We start from the raw sequence: 9,584 nt of genomic DNA, 5'->3' as shown, positions 1-9,584 counted from the left end.
ACAAAAGAAATACAGGGATTGAATGGACTTTTCTGGAAAGACACAGCTATGCTCTGCTTATTAGAAACTTACTTCACCTCTAAGAACATGCTCAGACTGACAGTAAAGGGATGGAACAAGATCCTCCATGAAAATGGAATCTAAAATGTAGTAGGTGTAGCCATAATTAAATAAAATAGAATTTTAATCAAGAGCAAAAATTAAGGACATAGAAGTTCACTTACAATGATCAATGGGTCTCTAAGAGGAAATTTGATTGCAAATCTATATTAACTCAATTATTAGAGCACTCAAATATATAAAGTAATTGTTAGCAGGACGAAAGGGAGACATAGACTCTAATACAAAATTATGAAGAATTATGAAGGGACTTTAATACCCCACTTTTAGGAATGGCAAGATCATAGACAGAAAATTAACAGAGAAATGGCAGAGTTAAGCAGCACCCTAGACGAAATGGACCTAACAGACTTCTACAGAATGTACATTCCAGTAGCAGCAGAATATACCTTTTTCACAACAGCACAGGAAGCATTCTCCAAAATGGATCATAGGCTATGCCCCAAAACAAGTCTTAACAAATTTTTTAATTGAAATCAGAATCTTTTTTTCTGATGAAAATCATTTTATTTCTGGTGATGAAATAAAACTAGAAATCAATAACCAGAAAAAACTTACAAATAATGCAAATTAAATGTTCTCTTAAACCACCAATGGATCATGAAGAAATTAAGAAGGATGTTGAAAAAGTTCATAATAGGGCCAGCACTGTGGCATAGTAAGTTAAGCCTCCACCTGGCACCGGCATCCCGTATGGACACTGGTTCATGTCCCAGCAGCTCCTCTTCCAGTCCTGCTCTCTTCTAATGGCCTGGGAAAGCAGTGGAAGATGGCCCAAGTGCTTGGATCCCAGCATTGGTGTGGGAGACCTGGAAGAAGCTCCTGGCTTCAGATCATCCTTGCTCCGGCTGATACGGCCACTGAGGAGTGAACTAGCAGATGGAAGGCCTCTCTATCTCTCTGTCTCTCCCTCTCTCTCCATCTGTATCTCTGCCTCTAATGATGGAAATACAACATGTCAAAATCTATGTCATACAGGAAAAGCAGTACTAAGAAGGAATCTTTAAGCAATTAATTTCTACTTAAAAAAGCAGAAAAATCTTATTATACCTCAAGCAAGCAGAAAAACAAAAACAAAGCAAACCCAAAGTTAGTGGAATAAACAATAAAAATAAGAGCAGAAATTAAGAAAGACCTAAGCCATAATAAAGAGCAAAATATTTAGAGTTTATTGTTTGAAAAGATGAACAAAATTGAAAAACTCCAGATAATAGAAATAAAACACAGAACACTCAAATAATTAAAATCAGACACACACAAAAGAAGATATTACAGTTGATACTATTGAAATACAAAGTATCACCAAAGATTATCATGAACAACACTAGACCCACAAATTTAACCTTTTTAATTAAGATTTGAAATAAGACAGGATTGCCCATATTCATGATGTTATTGAACACAAAACTGGAAGTCCTAGACAAAAAATCAGGCAAGAAAAAGGAATAAAAGGCAAACAAATAAGAAAAGAGAAAGTCAAATTGTTACTGTCTGTAGATTACAATATCTGATACAGGAAACTCCAAAGAGTCCATCTAAAAGCTATTAGAAGTAGTAATCAAATTCACAAAGATGCAAGATAAAATAAAAGCAGGCAAAACATCAGTAGCAATTCTATATGCCAATACCCAATTATCTGAAATGAAATCACAAAAGAAATCTTATTTAAAATACCTAAAAAATAATAACTACCTAGGAATAAATTTATCCAAAAATGTGAAAAATCTATACAATGAAAACTATAAAACATTGAGAAAATAAATTGAAGAGGACACAAAACAATGGAAGTACACCCCATGCTTGTGGATTCGAAAAATCAATATTGTTAAAATGTCTCTATTACCCAAAGCAATCTGCACATTCAATGCTATCCATATCAAATATCCATGACATTCTTCATAGAACTGGAAAAAAATCCAAAAATTCATATGGAACCACAAAAGTTCCAGAACAGTCCAAGCAATATTAAGTAAAAATAGCAAACATGAGGCTTTATACTCCCTGACTTCAAAATATGCTACAATGCTATAGTAACCAAAGCTAGCTGGTATTGGCATTAAAAACACATACAATGGCCAGTGGAATAGAATAAAGAGCCTAGGAATAATCTTATATACCTAGAGTCAACTGATATTTGACATAGCTGCTAAGAATATGCACCTGGGAAAGGACAATCCATTTAATAATTGGTGTGGGGAAATTGAGTATTCACATGCAGAAGAAAGAAACTAGACCCTAACTTTTATTGCAGACAAAATTCAGATCAAAATAGATGAAAGAAATAAATCTAAGACCCTAAAGCCTGTGTTGTGGCATAGCAGGTTAAGTCACTGCCTGCAATGCTGGCATCCCATATGGATGCCATTTCAATTCCCAGCTGCTCCACTTTCCAATCCAACTCCCTACTGATGCTTCTGGGAAAGCAGCAGAGGATGGCTCAAATCTTTGGACCTCTTCACCCATGTGGGAGATCTAGAAGAAGATCCAGACTCCTGGCCTGGCTCTGGCTATTGCAGCCATTTGGGGAGTAAAGAAGCAGATGGAAGATATCTCTTCCTGTCTCTCCCTCTCTCTCTGTAATTCTGCCTTTCAAGTACATAAATAAATAAGTCTTTTTTTAAAAATAAGCTTATGAATCAGTTTTTTTAAAGCATGTGAGACACAAAACATCAGAAAAATTTTTCAAGATTTTGGAGTGGACAAGACTTTTTTTTTAAGATTTATTTTTTAATTACTTGAAAAGCAGAGTTATAGGGAAATGGTGCAAGTCAGAGAGAGAGAGAGAGAACGTCCATCCACTGGTTCACTCCTAAAATGGCCATATGGCCGAGGCTGTACCAGTCTGAAACCAGGAGTCCAGAGCTTCTTCCACATCTCCCACATGGGTGCAGAAGCCCAACCACTTGGGCCATCTTCTGCTGCCATTTTCTGCTGCTTTCCAAGGTGCCTCAGCAGGAAGCTGGATAAGAGATGAGCAGCTGGAACTTGAATGACACCCATATGGGACCCTGGCATTACAAGGAGCAACTTAACCCACTGTGTCACAATGCTGGTCCCAAGTATTTTTTATAAGTACCCAAAAGCCCAGAAAACAAAAGCAAAAGTGGGCAAATGATATGACATCAAACTAAAAAGTTTCTATACAGCAAAACAAAATTAATTAGTAATCACCCATCTGAGGAATGGGAGAGAATTTTCAAACAATTAATCTGAAAAAGGGTTAATATCCAAAGCATATAAGGAACTCAAATGACTCAACAAGAAAAATAATAATAATCCAATTAGAAAATGGAAAGTAGTATCAAATTGGCATTTCTCCCAAGAAGACATACAAATGGCAGCAGGTATATGAAAAAATGCTCAACATCAGTGATTATCAGGGGAATGGACATCAAATCCACAATGAGATATCATCACATACCTGTTAGAGAGGCTCTTATCAAGCACAGATAACAAGTGCTGATGGGGATATGGAAAAAGGGGACATCCTTACATAACGTTAATGAAAATGAAACTCAGTACAGCCATTAACGAGAATAAAGAGAGAACTACTATAAATGGCCCAGTAATACTGCAACTGGATAAATAAAAGAAATGAAATCACTCTGTTGAAGAGACACCTGCACTTGCATGTTTATCACAGCACTATTCACAATAGCTAGGAAATGGAAATAACCTAAGTGTTCATCGACTCAGGATAAACAGGATTTTAAATCATTGTAGATGTCCGTGGTGCAATAAAGGGTGTGAAATCTTGTCATTTATGACAACATGGGTGGAACTAGAGGTTAATATGCTAAGTGAAACAAGCCAGGCCCAGAAAGACAAGTGCCACTTAATGATCTCATTTACAAGTACATGTGGACACTTAAAAAGTTGATCTCAAGCCAAGACACTCTGGCAAAAAAAAAAAAATAATAATAATAACTAGATGAAAGATCTCTGTGAGTGAGATCCCAGTGGAAAGAACAGGTCTTCAAAGAAGGAGGTACCTTTCTCTGAAGGGAGGAGAGAACTTCCACTTTGACTATGACCTTGTCTAAACAAGATAAGAGTCGGAGAATTCAAGGGGCTTCCATAGCCTTGGAAACTCATGACTGGAGCATAGGGAGATTACTGATGCCATAAACAGGAGTGTCAATTTGTAAAGTCAACAACAGGAGTCACTGTGCACTTACTCCTCATGTAGGATCTCTGTCCTTAATGTGCTGTACACTGAGGCTTAATGCTATAACGAGTACTCAAACAGTATATTTCACTTTGTGTTTCTATGGGGGTGCAAACGGTTGAAATCTTTACTTAATGTATACTAAACTGGTCTTCTGTTAAAAAAAAAAAAAAGAGAAGAAATTAGCAATTCCCAACTTGACTCTCACTGGGATTAAACATGACAATAGGTCTGATCTGATTTCAAAATCATTTAAAAAATCATCTATTATTTTTCACTTTATGTTTCTGTGTGGGAGCAAACTATTGAAATCTTTACTTAATGTATGCTAAACTGATCTTCTGTATATAAAGAGAATTGAAAATGAATCCTCATGTGAATGGAAGGGGAGAGGGAATGGGGAAGGGGAGGGTTGCGGGTGGGAGGGACGTTATGGGGGGGGAAGCCATTGTAATCCATAAGCCGTACTTTGGAAATTTATATTCATTAAATAAAAGTTAAAAAAAAAAGTTGATCTCATAGAAGTGGAGAGTAAAATAGTGATGACCAGCAACTAGCAAGAGGAGAGGAGAGCTAAGTATTGGGAAAAGCCAACAGGTACTAAGATATAGGTAGGTCAGAGAAATAAGTCTTGGCTTTCTGTTGCACAGTTGTACATTAGATAGTACTCTATATTTCAAAAAAGCTGGCAGAGGGGCCGGTGTTGTGGCAAAGTGGGTAAAGATGTCACCTGCAATGCTGGCATCCATATGGGTGCTGGTTCATGTTCCAGCTGCTCCACTTCCAATTTGGCTCCCTGCTACTGGCTTGAGAAAGCAGCAGAAGATGGACCAAGTACATTGGCCCCTGCCATCCACAGGGGAAACCCAGTTGAAGCTTCTCGTTCATGGCTTTGGCCTGACTCAGCCTTGGCCATTGCGGCCATCAGGGGTGGGGGGAACCAGAGGATGGAAGATCTCTCCTCTGTCTCTCTAACTCTGGCTTTTAAATTAATAAATCAATCTTTTAAAAACTCTGAGAGAAAGATTTTTTAATGTTTTCACCACAAAAATGGAAAATGTTTGAGGAAATGTGTTTACTCTTCTAACACTAACATTATATGAAACCCCACTGTATTTCTAATGTTTATTATTTATTTTCATCTACCAGGTAGTCAGAACAAAATCTAGGGGAGAGAGAGAGAGAGAGAGAGAGAGAGAGAGAGAGAGAGAAGGCAAGAGAGAGATAGAAAGAGAATCTTCTATCTACTGGTTCATTTTCCCAAATGCCCACAACAGCAGGAGTTGGGTCAGGCCAAAGCCAGGAACCCAGAACTTCTTTCAGGTCTTCCACACGGATGGCAGAGGCCCAGATGCCTCAACAGGAGCTGTACTGGAAGTGGAGTAGCTGAAATTCGAATGTGCATTCTGGTAAGTAATGCAAGCATCGCAGGTGGCAGCTTATCCCACTGCACTGCAACACCCACCACTCATAGGTCATTTTTAGATAACTGTGAGGTGAATTATATTATTATATTCATGTGTTCTCATTGACATGGGGGATTGAGGCACTGAGAGGTTCAGTATCTTTTTGAGGGTGATAGTGAATAAGGATAAAACAGGGATTCTCCTCTGGCTTATATACAATGCTCTCTGTCCTAACTTTATTTCCATTTCTGCACTTTCAGGTTAACTCCAATGTGGATGCTTTCACAGCTGGAAGAGGAAAAGCAGTACTGAGTTTGTGAAAAATTAGAAGAAGGATAGGAAGTACTTTAGAGGATATTTTCCTTACCATCCATCAGTTATGAAATTCTAATAGCTTACACCACTTGTTCAGAAATCATAGAGAAATATTGCCTGTGATTATTTTGTGTTAAAATTACAAAAACAATAATTTATTTCTAATTTATTTCTTAAAATATATATTTATGTTAATTCGAATAAGCATATATGTTCACTGGCACAAAATTAACTTGAAAAGAAGGATAAAAATTGAAAACAGTCTGAAGTTGGAAAATAAACTGAGGATTGAGATAATGGCACAGAGCTGTGGAAACTCTGTATCCTGGCAAGATTCTCAGAAGACAGAGAAAGTCAGTGGGATCCCTACAGAGCAGGTAGAGAGTATAGACCTCTCAATGTGTGTTGAAGGACTAGCCTGTGGCACAATAATCCAAGCTCTAGTTTTCATTACTCCACTACTATCATTCCCCAAGAAAATGTTTAACAAGTCACTTCAAGATGGAGGGAGCTCTTCATGAATGATTGCACTTCTTAACTATTTGGAATATTTCCAGGATTTCCTCTCATCTGTTGGTGGTGACCTGTGCAAGTGTAACTCTGCTACAATAAGGAGACCATCTGCCAAGTATCAAATAGAAAACTCGCAATCCTTACCCTCTTCTTTCTTGATCACAGAGGTGAAAAGGGAAGAGAGGGCTGCAGCAGGTCAAAGCCCCAGGCTGCAGAGCCAGCATCCCATTTGGGTGCCAGTTCCTGTCCCAGCTGCTCCACTTCCAATCCAGCTCCCTGTTAATGTGCCTGGTAAAGCAGCAGAGGATGGCCCAAGTACTTGGGACCCTGTACCCACACGAGAGAATGGGAGACCTAGAAGATCCTGGCTGCTGGCTTCGGATAAACTCAGCTCCACCCATTGCACACTGCAGCCATTTGGGGAGTGAATCAGCAGAAGAAAGATCTCTCTCTCTCTCTCTCTCTCTTTCTTTCTTTCTCTCTTTCTCTCTCTCACTTGCTGCAATAACAAAACAAATTCCTAGCACCTCAGTGGCTGATGGCATTATGCATGGGGTTCCCTATGTTAGACGAACAGACAGTGGTGTATCAGATCGTAAGTATGTCCTGTGCTTAGTGGGGAACTTCCTTGATTCGTTAGGTCAAGGCCATATGCCCACATGGTGTCTCTGGAATGTCACCTCTCTCAAGTGAGGGAAGATGACTTGGTACCAAATTCTGGGGTGATAAGTCCCTTATGTGAATTCACCGGGCTAACCGAAAGTAAAAGGAAGAGCCAAGAAGCAGCATTACGCTTCTGGGCAGTGTGTGCCTAACCTGGGGTCGCTTCAACCAAGGACAAGGACAAGAAAAGGGGTGTAGGAGGGGGTTCTGTGCTCACCTCACCGAACCAAACAGCTCAAAAAACACTGAGGTGCCTACTTGCCGAAATCAAGGGGGAACTTCGCTGAGTCTGACAAGCTGTCTCTCTCAGTCACATTGGGTGCCAGATGTTGAAGTTGATTAGTTCTGAGAAGAGGAGCACGGTGGGGGCAAGAGGTGCAGAGTCATGGCACAGACACCGGGAGTCGGGTGAAAGCATGCTAGAAGTGAGCAGCTCGCAGACTCGTTTATTTCAGTTGGTACAGCAGCTTATATAGCCAAGGCAGCCAATCCGGTCAAGGGGTGGTGTATGCTCTAACCAGTCACAGCCTGTTGTCAGGCAGGCTCCATTGCCAGGTGGTTTCCGAAGCCAATCCTGAGTAACTGACACTCACTTCCAAGCAGCCATCTTGGCATGGCCTTCTCATTCCACCACGTGTGTGTGTGTGTGTGTGTGTGTCTACCTCTCTCCATAACTCTTTCAAATAAATAAAATAAAAAAGAAGAGTAATTGCAGATCTGAGAATCTACAAGTAACAAGCTCTATGAAGAAGACTCTGGCATTACACTGTTGGGTTCTAATCCTGGCTCTCTGTTCCAAGTTGTGTGAGATAGGACATGTCCCTCTGTGCCTCAGTTTTGTCATCTGTAAAATAATAATAGTGGACTATCACTATCTGAGATTTGTGTGTGTGTATGTGTGTGTGGTTGTGAGTAAAACTGAAGTGTGTTGATACAGTGTGACATTTTGAACAGTCTCTAAGCCTAGCACCAATCAAAACACAAGGACACTGGTATCATTCTCACGTAAGCAGTTTACTTTTGAGTTTTCAGTAGGGGCCCACTTGAGAGAATGCTAACTCTTTCAATCCAGAAACCAATGATAAGAGCCTCAAGAATATCACCTGAGTGATCTCCATGTTGATTAAGAGTCCCCAAAAGTTTGATCTGAAATAGCATAAAATATGGTGTTTGGGTCAACTTTTCATTGCTTTCACCAACCTACCTGAGAGGAGCAAATTATGGAGGAAGAGGGTTTATTTTAGCTCACAATTTGGGGATTTCAAGTCAAAGACTGAGCAGCTTTGTTGGTTTAGGCATCTGATGAAGTCAAAGGATGGCAGAGGGACCATCACATGGCAAGCTGGGAAGCAGACAGATACAAGAGTGCTGACTCTAGCTACCCTCCCTGTGGTCTGGCCAGGTAATGCACTCATAATTCAATCATGGTACTCTGCCCTATGAAATTAATCAATGCATTCACTTTCCAAGACCCACCTTTAGATGCCACAATTGCATTAAATTCCATTTTTAATCCATCAATCATTAGAGAACCACATTCTGTTAAAACCATAACATTCTACCCCTGGTTCCCCAAAAAGCACATCCTTCTCATACACAGCATACAATAATTCCACCCCCAAAAGTCCTGAAATCTTGATGCTCCAGGATTATATTCATAAGTCCAAAGTCTCATCTGAAATTTAAAGCATGCTTGTTCAGCTATGAATCCTTGTGCTATGAATTCAAAAGCAAGTTACATACTTCCAAGATATAATGATAAGACAGGCATATGGCATACATTTCCATTCCAAACTGGGGAAATAAGAAAACAAAAATATTAATTGAGTCAAGACAGGCCAAAAACAAGCAGGACAAACACTGAACTTTGAAGCTCCATGTCCTGCATTCTGGGCACACTGTGGTGGGAACCATGCTCCTGACAACTTGGGCAGCCCCACCTCTACGGCTTTGCTGCTCATGGCCCATGTTCAGTTCCCACAGGTTTCAGCACCACTAGGAACTGCTCTGTTGGTAACTCCCTACTGCATTTCTGACCCCACATTTCCACTCAGCATTGCCTTAGTGGAGCTCCTTTCAGTTGACCTTACACCTGATCTCTGTCCAAGCCGCCAATCATCCAAAACATCCTCTAAAACAGACAGAGGCTTCTGCATCTCTGTGGGGCTCTAACCATCTGACTGCACTCAGCCTGCACCCTGATGCTGCTGCAGCTTTTGCAGGCTCGCCTAGCACACCACCTGTAGCTTTCCTTGGAGGGTATCTCAAGTTGGGGACGCCCCTGCTTTTCTGGGCTCTCTTGGGCAGCTCCACTCTCACAGCTCCACTAAACGTTGCTCCATGCAAAGGCTCTAATCCTGCAGCACAATCTGCCTATCCTCCCAGGTTGCCTTACTTAG

This window comes from Oryctolagus cuniculus, chromosome 8 (assembly GCF_964237555.1).
Source record: "Oryctolagus cuniculus chromosome 8, mOryCun1.1, whole genome shotgun sequence".
NCBI lineage: Eukaryota > Metazoa > Chordata > Mammalia > Lagomorpha > Leporidae > Oryctolagus > Oryctolagus cuniculus.
The sequence above is the reverse complement of the archived record's forward strand: the minus strand, read 5'-3'. Positions refer to the sequence as shown.